Consider the following 12,806-nt stretch of genomic DNA (forward strand, 5'->3'; position numbering starts at 1 on the left):
AGCACAACCGGGGAAAGATGACATGGAGAGGAGAGAAAGGACTTAAGCATAATGAAATGATTCACCTTGTGAATCCAACCATGGATGAAGGCATAATTTTTCTGGACTTTCCAGTTGATGAGCCAGCAGGTTTCTTTTATTGCTTCAGCCAGTTTGAGCTTATCTCTGCAACTCATAATCAAAGATTCCTGCCTCATATGGGCATGGGCAAAGGCAATAGACCTACATATCAGGAGATGGATGTGATAGAAATGGGAGAGAGAAAGATGACATGATTTCATCACCGAGTTGAAACAGAGCTTTGGAGAGGAAAAGTAGAACATGGCCTTGGGGTTGATGTCTAGAGTGGTAGAATAATCATAACAGATTGTTCCCTACCGTGCTGGATTTCTGCCTCTGTCCCTCAAGATATGCTCTCCTCCCTTTTCTACCTTACTTTTTGCCCTAGAATTCTGACCTGCGTGAGTTACTATACAAAAGCTCCTGTGTCTCCTGGCTGCTGGAAGGGTGTAGCCCAGGGGGAGAAATCAGATTCCATCCATTTGGTTCCCTTATTATGAGGTCACGGGCTGGCTATGTCTATGGGAGAAGATCTTTGCTCTTTTCAAGTAACTGGATCTCCATGATGCTGTCATTCTAGGTCCTGTAGGTAATCTCTCCCACTTTACATCCTTTCTGGCTTAGGTGAAATCACAGTCATGATGCTGCTAGTCTCAAGTTCCTGCCCTATTCCTTGTGGTTTCTCTATTCCCACCTACATTTTGTAATTAGTCCCTTGGTAAATCACCCTCTGACCCCTGGAATTATCCTAATTTGAGTGTTCCATCTGTTTCTGCTTGGAATACCAAACAGATAGACCCATACTTGATAATTCATAAAAGGACAGGTTATGTTGAAACAGTTTCCTCATCTATATAGAGTGCTTTACAATTTTAAAATTTTCATTCTCCTAATAACCAAGAGATAGGCAGGTCAGGTAGTATTATTCCAATTTTATAAAGGAAACCAAGACTTCGATAAGAAATAGGTATCCCAGGTACCCTGGAACCTATGACTTCTGACTCCAATTGCTGTGCATTAATCCTGTCACACCTTGATTTATCTGAAATGAATTAATTTGATTAATGAATTAATTATGTTTTACTCTTTCTCTTTTATCTCAAATCAAATATCTAGGTCTTAGAGGAATAAGCATAAACAAATGTAGTTCTCCATTAAATAGAGGAAGCAGACGTTTGGTAACATCTACACAGAAAAAGAAAAATTGCGTGAGGAAATAATGAATCTAGATTCTGCATACGAAGAGCCGCCTGAGTTATACTGCGAAAATGGGGGGCAAAAATGATTATAGATATGTTTGTACACCTTGAAACAACAAACAGTTCAATATGATTTATGTAGTTGAGCTAGGCTAAAGGCTCACTAGTATAATAGCTGAGTCATTTGTCTTAGCAAGTATCTTGTTATTGGCAATCAATAACGCAGCCGAGATGACTGATGGCTTTGTTTTCTTGTGGTGCCTCAGCTGGTCTAAATTATTTATTTGACATATTACCTCTTGGCAGATGTAAGGAAACCAATGACATGTTTGGATTGCTTGGGATGCATATCTGAGAGGGAAAAATGGGTATTTTGTTCTTATCCCTGGTCTTTGGACATGTTATATAGGTAGTGATAGGTTTCGTAGAATTGTCCTGTTGTCTGCTATGTGTATTGGTGGTGAGGCCATGAGGTTTTTAAAATGGTATTCCTGGTTGTCCTAAATGTGATAAAATTCATTACTGTCAAGAGTAATGACAGCGTTCATTGGCAGACATCTGACTTCTTCCTGACCACCGTGAATATATGTGGGCCCAGGGCCCAAGGTTCAATATAACATACTCTGTTGTGATTTATATGCTAAGATGTCTTTCTTTCCCCCATAGAGAGGCAGGTCCTTGAGGACAGGAACTGTGTCTCATTTATCTTTGTAATCCCAGTATCTGGCACAGAGTCTGACACATAGTAGTCAGTTAAAAAATGGGTGTTGATGAATGAAAGATGGGAATGAATAATCGCACAGAGAATTGATAGCTTTTGCCTTAGGTTTACAAGTTATTAACCTTATTCAATTAAGTACTGCTTTGGAAAGAGGTATAAAGTAGAAGTCAGATCTTTTTTTTTTTTTTTTTTTACAAATCTCAGTGACAATAGACAAGTTATTTAATCACGTTTAACTTCAGTTTTCTTTATGCAAAATGGGGAACATAGTACTTCATAGTATTTTCATGCCAATTTAAGCATAATAATGGACTTGAAAAAGTTCGTGAACTCTAGATGACTATATAAGTAAGAAATTCATGGGAAGTTTACTAGTAAACTGTTTTTACCAAAAAACAAAACAAACTAGCTCTGATTTGTAGCATTTGCCAATTTCTGTGGTATGAATACTCCCACCACGGCTGATTTCAAACAAACAATTTGTGAAAACCACTTCACAAAATTCCTGAATATTTAACAAGTAGCTCTTGTGAGCCGGGTTCTAGGCGCTCCTGGGTAAGAGGAAGGAATTTGGCTTAGATGAGCCAGAAATGTGATGCTGTTAATGTTTGGTTGGCATGTGGGAGAAAATTCTGTATTTTGAGAGGGGAAAGACTACTGAAATATTTTGGTAGAGGTAGATTGAGACTTCAGATCTGTACTAAGTTGAACAATATGACATCATTATAGTGATTCTCATAGTGGCAGAGAGGTACCCAGAAATTCTGTTACCCTTAACTTAAAATTTGGGGGCACTAAGACTGAATGATTCGTTCAACAAATATTTATTTATTTTGGGTGGGAGAGGGTCATTGCTGGAAGAGTACTAAAAATGGGGAATATATTCACTAGATTTGTGAATGGATTTGTGATTCAAGGATTAGATTCACACTGACCTTTTTTAGGGAAAGGGGGATTAATGGAAAGATACCCTAGACCTGACCAGGAGACATCAGTATCTGGGATGGCTCTACAGACGTCTTTTCCCTTAGTCTTCATGATCTCTTATGGTATCTTTATTTCCTTCTATTAGTTTCCTTCATGTTTTCCACAATTTGGTAATGCAGCAGACATGGTTATGTGTTCTAGTTCACAGTTCTGTCTGATGGACTTTGCTGAGCATAAACTATATTCATAGGGACATATCAAAAGTTCAGTGTGACTAAGTTAATGTGCATATCAGAGAGCGATTCTCAGTTTTCAGCATGCACTAGAATCACCTGGAGAGTTACTGAAAATTGGATTCTGGGACTGTAGCTAGAGTCACCATAACTCAACATCTTGGGGTGGAGCCCAGGAAAATAAGCAACATTGATTACTCCGATGCAGGTGGCTGGAAAAAGACATTTGGGGAAAAAAATGATAGTTTTTTAAGTAATTTAGCTTTCATGGTTGGACTTTATCTTCTAAGTCAGTGGTTCTCAACTTTGGCTGCACATTGGGATCACGTGAGAACTTAAAAAAAATACTGGTGCTTGGTACTCCCAAAATTCTGATTCAGTTCATCTCGGGTGTGGTCTGGCTTTGGGATTTTTAAGAAGCTACTCAAGTGACTCTAGTATGTAACCAAGTTTGGAAAATCATGGTGCTATGGGGGAACCTGCCAAGGGGTTTAGGCAGGTAAGCTGTTTAAGTGGGAGACAGTCAATTTTGCATTTGAATTACTCTTGGTGGAGAAAGAAACTGAGAGCTATAATACTGGTAGTCTCAAACAGGAATGAGAAACAGGAGCTTGGTACTAGAAAAGCAGGAAACTCAAACTTAAGATTTCAAAGGTGGAGTATAAGTTCCAGGTGAGTATAAGAACTAGAGTGTGGCCATGGAATTGAGTGGTAGAATTAGAAAGTAAGTGAAGGTCACTGGAGTTAGGAAGGTCAGTGAGCAGAGAAGCTGGGCATATAGGGGATAGAAGCGTTAGAGTCATATGTGAGAACCTCAGAGAAAGATGTTTGTTACACAAGGATGGAAGAATAATGGTCTGGAGGTAGGGTATCACAAAATAAGTAGTCCGACCCTAAATGCTTCCTCTGAGAAGAGCAGTTGGTGACCGTGTGGATGAGAGAGAAAGGAGGGAAGAAGAGGAGGAAAGTTTGGATAGGAGTACAGAATGGGGATGCTTATCTAAGAGAGAGACAGATTGTCGTTGGGGCGGAAGGTAGAGAGAATACTCTGGGATCAGATACACTTTTTAATGACCAAGGAAGAGGGTACATGTGGAATGTCAGAGGGCTTGCATGGAGTTGGTAGTCACTGGGACTGACCACAAATATTATAGTTGTCTCTTCTTCAGGGCACATGGCACGATTGCCCTTTCCTTCATCCTGTGATCAAGGGTGGCCTGTGGCTTGCTTGGACCAATGTGACAAGTGAGCAGAAGTGATATGTGTTTCTTTTACGTGGAAGCTTTAAGAGCTAGTTCGGGATTTACTTTATCTACTTCCCTCTGTCTTGGCAATCACTGACATTTAAAATACTAAAGTCTGTATCAGCCTGGGGTCCCGGGCCAGGGCATTCCTGTTGATCTATGATAGACAGGAAGCAGGAACAGGGATGGAACCTTTGTGTTTTTTAAGCCACAGAAATTTTTATTTGCTTTGTTACCTCAGCATAACCTAACTTGCTCTGACTTATATAGAACTAGTGCCTCAAAATGGTGCTACCATAAAGAAAAAAGTTCAGTATTGTGCATTGTTAAGAGACTGGGGGTGGGGGGAAGGGGGCGCAGGTAGAAAAACAAGGAACTGCTTCAGAGGCTGGAAAATTGACAGTCCATGCTATTTTGTGCTAAAGCATTTGGTCACTTGAGGTGACTCGGGAGGCAGACCGTGTATGTATGAATGTTTAGATCCAGGGCAAAAGCTCAGAGAACAAACCATTAGTATTGGGTGTTAGTTGCAGATGGCTATATCTGGGGGGGGAAAAGGGCAGACTTGCAAGAGGGCATGAAAAGAAATAAATCATATACATAAAAATATACTTAACAGTTGGAAGAGGAAACTACTTCCCAATTCCAAACAGAAAAAGACATAATTTAGAAAATTTTTGACTCATAAAGAACAAAACTTAGCATTGGTGCAAGCATGAAATTAAGAGCATGGTCATCACATCCACTGTAAATGGGGTTACCTCAAAGTCAAAGTCCAACTAAGCATATGCTGCCTGACGATATGGTGTAATATGCTAACAGAGCTGTCCTGTGGATAGGGTGACCATCTGCCCCAGTCTGCTGGGACGTTCAGTGCAAAAATTGTGAAAGTCCAAGGCAAATTGGGAAGAGTTGGTCACCCTACCTGTGGACCCCATGATGGACATTTTGCCTGAATGAGTAATAAAATCTCTGTGGTTTTAAGCTACTGAACATTTCGGTATGGTGACTGCAACATAACCTGGCCTATTTTGACTACTACGGGAGGAGAGGAATCACAGTATGAGCAGAAGAGTGGATGCGGGGAGCTGACTAGAGCATTCTTTTTGATTCCTCCTGAAGTAAGAGGTAGTGAGGCCAGTGGGGTTAGCTAACCTCAGACTTCTAAATGGTACTCTGATGCTGGAGGTATGTGAAGTCAGAGAGTATATTTTACTTTGACATTTTTTGGTTTGTTTTTCAAGTGAATTCCCTAAGGACCCTTAACTCACCTTTCAAATCCTCACATAAGCGTTTGGATGCACATCTACTGCATGGTATGTGGTATTCTTGCCCTGTGAATGTTTTTTGGGTCTCAGCAATGTCTGTGGGCAGATAGACCTTTCTAGACCACTTTGAACTGATGGGAAAAGCATTAGTTTTTGCATTGCTACCCTCCCTTAAGAGGATAACCTTAGGCTCAGAATTGCAGTGATTGAATATGAATGAGATCTGGGACTTTTTATTTTTATTTACTTTTCCCGTTCAAATAAAATGAATATGCATTGTAATGGGAAGGCAGACAGGGCTATTACCAGTGCAGCTGAGAACAATTAGTTCTTATTTGCTTAACACCGTTTCTTAATGTGCAGTTGTAAAACTTTTCACAGGATGTTTTAAATGTAATCAATTTTTCATTGCTGTTTCTAATAATTCAAAGAGCCTGACATTTGCAATCAAGCCAACTGTGGTCGATACCCATTTTCTCTTAGTTAAATAGGAATTTAACTCAGTGACACAAGTGGTGGCTTCTGGAACTGATTCTGTGTGTTTATTCTTTTGTGAGGGCTACATCAGATTTGTGAGTTTTCAGGAGAGGCTGTCAAGGATCATAGGGCCAGTGGGACTTAACTGCAGAGCTTGGGGTTCATCAGCCCCATCAGAACACACAACCTGGGCCTACTGTTTCCTAGAAGGGGGTACTTTGACAACTTGCTTCTCTGCACCTCAGTTCCCTCAGTTATAAGATGAGAAAGAATTTCTTTTACAGAGTTGTATTAGGATGAAATGAAATAATGCATTAGTCAGGATATATGACTCACTATTAGCGGCAAATGACAAAAATCCAACCCAAACTCCCAAAAACTCAAAGGGAATTTAGGGACTTGATAGGGTTCAGGGCTTGCTACCCCAAACTGTGGCACCTTGGCATACTGAATATTTTAAGCTGGTACAGGAAGGACTTCCAGACATTTCCTTGAAGCAGGTCCTAAGACCCTCATATGGGGGTCCCTATATGTGGAGGAAAGGAGCCTCCTATCTCCAAAGATGCAGGGATGCTAAAAGGAATTTGAATGAACAGGTTTTGCCAAGTTAACCCCCCCCAGTTTACTACTTTTAGCTCATACTCCTTTGTCCTATCACATTTTTTCCATGACTTTCTATGCTTCATCAAACCTAGTATAAGAACACTCAGGTTGAAATGTTTCTTTGGATCTTCATTTCCTTAGGATGGCTCTTATGTCATGTAAAACTTATATTAAATAAATTTATATTTTCTTTTGTTAATCTTTCTTCTGTTACAGAGACCCAGCTGGGAACCTAAGAAAGAATGGGAAAGTATAGGTGTATCTAGGGTTTTTCTGATTTCAGGGATAGCTGGACCTAGGTGCTGAAATGATGTCAGGATCCTCTTTATGCCACTTGTATAAATATGTGTTGATCTTATTCTGTCCTTTTCAGATCCAGGCTCTAAATCAGGGGCAGCAGGTCTGGAGCTAGGAAGAAGAAAAGAATTCTGGGGAGAATAAATACAGAAAAAAATTGGCAGCTTTAATGACTTTTTCAGTAGTCCTCCTGAGCTTGCCTCCACACTACTTCTTTGAGCATCTCTTCATTATATATATTCTAAGCCACGGATCAGCAAATTACAGCCGGCCGGTAAGGAGAGCCATATCTGGCCTGCTGCCTCGTTTTGTAAGTGGAGTTCTATGGGACTACAACAACACTTACTCATTTTTGCATTGTGTGTGTCTGCTTTCATGCTACAGTGGCATTGTTGATAAGCTGTGACACAGCCCACATGGCCCAAAAAGGACAAAATGTTGACACTCCATTTACAGGGAAAGTTTGCTAGCCCTTTACAGAAAAGAGTTTAAACTAGTGGATGCTGAGTGGCTTGTGAGCCAGGTCGTATGCAAGACAACCCATTGGGAGAACCGAGAAATATATTTCAGCTTGTGTTTTTTCTCATTTTCTTTTGTTAAAATTTCAGCTTTATTGAGATATAACTGACATACAAAATTGGAAGATATTTAAAATGTTCATTGTGGGGATTTGATATACCTATACACTGTGAAAGGACTGCCCTCATCTAGTTAACGGTATGGTCCTCACCTCACTTATTTATACAAATAAGTGAGCACACTTCAGTTTATATAATACAGTGTTATCAACTACAGTTACTATGTTTTACATTAGGTCCTCAGCCTTCTTCATCTTATAGCTGAACATTTGTCCCCTTTTATTAACCTTTACCTATCTCCCTCCCTCCCCCAGCCCCTGGCAACCACTTTTCTGCTGTGTTTCTAGGACTTTGTCTTTCTTTAGATTCCCCATATACATGATTCCATGGGGGATTTATATTTGTCGGGCATATTTCATCTCACCTGATGTCCTCAAGTTCTATCCATGTTATTGCAAGTGGTAGGATTTCCTTCTTTCTTGTGGCTGAATAATATTCCATAGTATGTATATATATTATACCTTCTTTATCTCATTTTCTTTCTGAAATATATAAAGAGTAAACTTTCCTAATACTTGCTGTACATCTTGACAGTATTTAATGAATGTATATAACTAAAACAGATTTAATATAATATATAGTACATATTTAACGTGACAACATATTAAATATAGAGATATGTATATTTGTATTACACATATAAATATATTTATAATATATTTATGTTAAATATATAAATTATGCTAAATCCATAAATCTATTTACAAATATATTTTTGTATTTAATATAATATACAAAATATATTATACATTAGAGAGAGAGAGAGACAGAGACAGAACTCAAAATTTTGTACTGCTGGTTCATCACTTTAGGACAGTGTGTCTGTACTTAACTCCACTCTCCTTCCCATCCCAGCCAACTTTGTGTATCTGCTCCCAGTATATACCTATGTCTGTTATCCCTGCATGATGAGGGTGGTATGCTAAATCTAACTGTTCATTTAGAGACAGACATAAAATAATAAAAATACAGCAGAAGGAAGAGTCAGGGCGGCAGGCTGTGCCTATGATTATTGAAGCCAGGCACATTGTAGAAGCATCAAAAGAATAAGCAATCAGATCTGTCTTATTTCTGAATTTTAAAAGAGAATGGTATTTCTGTTCATCATTTATCTCACCCGGGATTTGAACAAATACAGGATTTCTGGCAGCAATTATTGACTTTTCAATATTTGTAGAAAATGACACATGTTCTGCCAAACGTGATATTTAGTAAGTGAGGTGAGTTCCTCACCAGAGGATTGGTGATTGTGTGAGGACAGTTTGTAAAATATGTTAAAACTGATTAATGAGAAATAGATATGTCAATGCATTTTTAAAGTGAAACAATCAAGGGGTGTTGGAACCCGGTGGGAATACCTTTGGCTTGATTCCGCAAGCACTGGCTGGGCTCAGGGCATGGAAGCCTGGATCAACCTTTCCTAACTCTGGGGAGAATTTGGTTATGGAACCAAGAAACCTTTTCCAGGGAGTAGTAGGTATGTGAGAGGAGGAGGTGTTTCCTGATGTTCCGTCATTCTGCCCCCCACCCCTTTTTTTTCCTGTGTGGTTTGCTGCTTGGATCTGTTGGATTTCTCCCTCACTTAAAAAAAAAAAAAGAAAAAAAAATATATATGCTCATGAGAGTGTTATGTGGACCCATTTCCATAAGGGGTTGGGAGAAAGGATGGAGATCCTAATTCTTCATCTAATATGGAAGGTTTCTGGAATCTCTTGAGGTGAGTAGACTGGGTTAGCCCTGACCAAATTCCCAGGGCAGCCAGCGCCCCAAGGCTTCCCATTATAATATCTCCCTGGGAGAGAAGAGAGATGCGGCAGGCAAACTGGCACTGAAGCCATTAAAAGAAGAAAGGGGAAGAATTAAGTCAATGTCTTTGGCAAAATGATGGGCCAGGTACTTTCCTATCTCTGTCTACCTTCTTATGGTAAACTTGTGCCCCAGGGAAAAGGAGAGAGAAACTGTTTCAGGGTTGTGATACTGGAACCTGGGTTGTGATACTGGAAACCTGGGTCAGTTTGGGTGTGGAACAGGCATGACAGGTATACAGGGAGAAAATTTTCTTTCTCATGCTTTGAAGAACATTTGTATTCTTGGCAAGGAATTGTCCGAGCTTCAGGGAATAGAGCAGGAGATCTGGCCTCAAACTCATTGCTTTAGATGAGATGATTGGCACAGAACAATTAGCTGATGGCTCTTTTCCAAGCACCCTACTTTCTAGTTATTGTGGGATGTGCCAGACACAAGGGGGCACCACTGATCGGGGAGGGGTTGTTCCTGTCCTGAGACAAAGAAATTAGCCTTTTCGAGGTGGAGGTTATGGGACATGTAGGGTAAGTGTTACATAGAGAAAGACTAGATTTCTTGCTTACGGTAGGTGGATGGCATGAATTTAAGCCATACTTGGAAGCTCTGGTTCCCACCCCATTTGTAAAGTGGGATGCTCTAATTACACTTATATTACTCCTTGCTGTGTGCCATGTGGTGTTATGCTAGTTTTTAAGGACGTGGAGATTGAATTAGATGCATGTGATGATAGGCTTACTCATGTGGGGTGATGAGAACTGATAAGATGAGTTCATGATCTTGGTCTGTGGTCAAGAAAGACTCCCTGGACGGGAATGTTAGAACTGATTTTTAGCAGGAAGTGAAGGGACTGGGGTTGTGTCTAGACGGAAAGTCCACTTGTGAGAAAGAGTAGAGGGATGGTGAAGCACTGTGATTTGGTGCAGGCAGTTTGGTGTGACTGGGAGGAGGGGTTCGGTGAGAGAGCAGCTCCCAACTGGAGTCCTTGTGGGGTAGAAAAAGTTCAGGTCACCAGATGAAAGACCTTGAATATCAAGGTAAGAAGTTTGGATTTTAGATAAAATGCAGTGAGCAACCATTAGAAGATTTTATAAAATCTTCAGAACATTGTGTTTTTATTTTACAGTTAGTTTTGTTATGAGTTAAGATCTATTGAAGATCTAGAGGTGAGGTAACCCTGTAGGTGAGAATTGTAGCAATCAGGATTTATCATCAAACCATCATGCACTCCCTCTGTAGTACTCATTATGTGATCTGGAATTTGGACAGATGATATGCTTGCATTTGCAGATAAATTTCTAGGTATCAATCTCAGAGCAGATAATTTAGGTGTGAAATCCAGTGTCTTTAATTTTTTGAACTTTTCAGCCCTAACAGATAATCCTTTTTCTTCTCAGCTACTCATATGTCTACTTTTGTTCCTTTAAGTGTTTACCTGAATATTGATCATTCACTGTATGTGCTGATTGGGTTCCAGGATTCAGGATAAATCCCAATTATAAATATGCCATAAACAATGTTATCTTCTATTCAATGTATAACATGATTTCTCCTTTATGCTCTATGCGACTGTAATTGCAAGTCTTATTTCTAACCCAATGTCCCCATTTCTTTCTGGCCAGTTTCTGAAAAGCCATTTTATGTAGGTCAGGCCAGGAGAATCACAGTACATACTTAAGGTATGCTAATGGCTCTGAGAAGTCCTGCAGGAAGGAATCTGCCTTTGCTTTTTAACTCTGGATTTCTCAAATTTATTGGATCACAGAATCTCTTATATAAGTAATCTATTATAGTCTGCAAAACCAATGTTTTAGATAATGCACTTTGGGGCCTTCTGTCTTACATGACCAGATTTATAATAAAGATATTAACATAAGTGCTAGATACCCAAGGGTCAAGCAGGACTTTTTTGCATTGAACCTCTTAGTTCTTCAATAATTCTTCCAGACTCTTGGGTAACATTTAGCTCTCTGACACCTAGGAAACAGACAAATGATATTCTGAGTAATTGAAGTGAGCTTCAGTCTTATAGAAATATAAGCGATAACGTTAAGCATTCATGACAAAAGCCTGAGAGTTGATGACAAAAGTGAATGCTGGTTTGTTGATGGAGTTGGGGAAGAGGTACAGAGTGTGAGGGTTAGATTTTGTTTTCTGACCTGAACACTTTACCAGGCTTATGCCTTGGCTCTATGTACCCTGGATAGGGCACCTGCTTTGTGGAAGCAAAGCTGAGAAATACTGCTGAGCTGAAAGGGTAAATATGCAACCTACAGCCATTTATTGATTTCAAAGGCAGAGTCATATAGGAGTTAATATAGGAGTTAGCACAAACTCTGGACCCAGTCTTCGCAGGGCCCCCACTTATGAACTTTGTGACCCTGGACATGTTGATTAACTTTTGTGTGTCTCAGTTTCCTCCTCCATAAAATGGGGCAAATTATAGCATCACCACCATAGAACTGTTGAGAGCACTGAATGAATTAATTTTCACGAAGTTCTGGAAATAGTGCCTGGCACAGAGAAAGCGCTCTGTACGTGTTTGCTGCTACATTGTGCTTGGTACTGTGCGAGATGGGTGGGGTTATAAGATCTCATTCTTGCCCTCAAGCTTACAGACTACTATGAATAAATTACAGTGGTTTAAGATGAGAAACAGCTGTATAAAGGCAGGCAGGAGAGAGCTAATACAGTGTTTGTTGAGCGAAGAATTTCCAGGGTCAAAGGGATCAGATTTTCACATCTGCTACCAGCAAGAGCTTAGACATGTGACAGACTTTCTGGGCCTTATTTAATCATATTTAATCCATGTCTAATCATGTGAAAAGTGACCTAATGCTACAGTGAAAGTAGAAATGCTAGTTGTTATTATTATTGCTGAGCTGGCACAGAAGAGGGAAAAATAGAGCTATGTGGAGGAGATGCTGTCTGATTTGGTCCACCTACCTACTCTGAGGAGTTCTTTCCAGCAGACTCTGAATCTCTGCCTGTCTCTGTTCTTACACAGTGAGGAGGATGAGTTTGGTATGGAGTTTGTACCAGAAGGGCCTTCCCAAGCTGGTTCCAATACTCCCCTTTAAGACAGGAGAGCATAAGATGCTTTCTGGGCCTGCCAAACCATTTCTTCTAGGTTCTGCATTTTTCAGGCATTCAGGACTAAATTCAGCCCAGGAATTCACTTATGAATGACCTAATAGTCTCCTTTCCATCTCTCTGAGTCCTGCAACCCTCCCCTTGTCACAAGGCAGGCCGAAGTGGTCATCAGCATTGCCGTAAGCTCTGGTTGACAATTTTGCCTGGGATGTCAAGGAGTTGTTTCCTGGTCTTTGCAAGTCT

General features: G+C 40.0%; 1 long non-coding RNA gene across 1 annotated transcript in view; it reads left to right on the plus strand.

Moving 5' to 3' along the window:
• Window positions 1-586: 586 nt before the first annotated feature.
• Window positions 587-12,806, plus strand: part of LOC112829697 (uncharacterized) — a 116,631-nt gene continuing 104,411 nt past the window's right edge. The window contains exons 1-2 of the long non-coding RNA XR_003209742.2: window positions 587-649; window positions 7,106-7,303. This is a non-coding gene — a long non-coding RNA (uncharacterized lncRNA). The remainder of the gene's footprint in view (window positions 650-7,105; window positions 7,304-12,806) is intronic.

This window comes from Callorhinus ursinus, unplaced genomic scaffold (assembly GCF_003265705.2).
Source record: "Callorhinus ursinus isolate GAN/ISIS: 27379988/994484 unplaced genomic scaffold, GSC_fseal_2.0 scaffold21, whole genome shotgun sequence".
Lineage (NCBI taxonomy): Eukaryota > Metazoa > Chordata > Mammalia > Carnivora > Otariidae > Callorhinus > Callorhinus ursinus.